Source organism: Muntiacus reevesi, chromosome 18 (genome assembly GCF_963930625.1).
Source record: "Muntiacus reevesi chromosome 18, mMunRee1.1, whole genome shotgun sequence".
In the NCBI taxonomy this organism is placed as follows: domain Eukaryota; kingdom Metazoa; phylum Chordata; class Mammalia; order Artiodactyla; family Cervidae; genus Muntiacus; species Muntiacus reevesi.
The window spans coordinates 29197042-29197349 of NC_089266.1; the positions used below are offsets into that span (position 1 = coordinate 29197042).

At 44.2% G+C, this 308-nt stretch overlaps 1 non-coding gene across 1 annotated transcript; it reads left to right on the top strand.

Annotated features, from left to right (window-relative positions):
* Window positions 1-107, top strand: LOC136150360 (U6 spliceosomal RNA). The gene has a single exon (XR_010659795.1). It is a non-coding gene; the product is annotated as a U6 spliceosomal RNA (small nuclear RNA).
* Window positions 108-308: the final 201 nt, after the last annotated feature.

The following is a 308-nucleotide window of genomic DNA, read 5'->3' on the forward strand; positions in this document are numbered from 1 at the left end:
GTGCTCGCTTCAGCAGCACATATACTAAAATTAGAATGATACAGAGAAGATTAGCATGGCCCCTGCGCAAGGATGACACGCAAATTCATGAAGCATTCCATATCTTTAACAGTGTGGAGGTTTCTTAAAAAACTGGAAATAGAACTGCCATATGACCCAACAATACCACTTCTGGGCATACACACTGAGGAAACCAGATCTGAAAGAGACACGTGCACCCCAATGTTCATCGAAGCACTGTTTATAATAGCCAGGACACGGAAGCAACCTAGATGCCCATCAGCAGACGAATGGATAAGGAAGCTGTG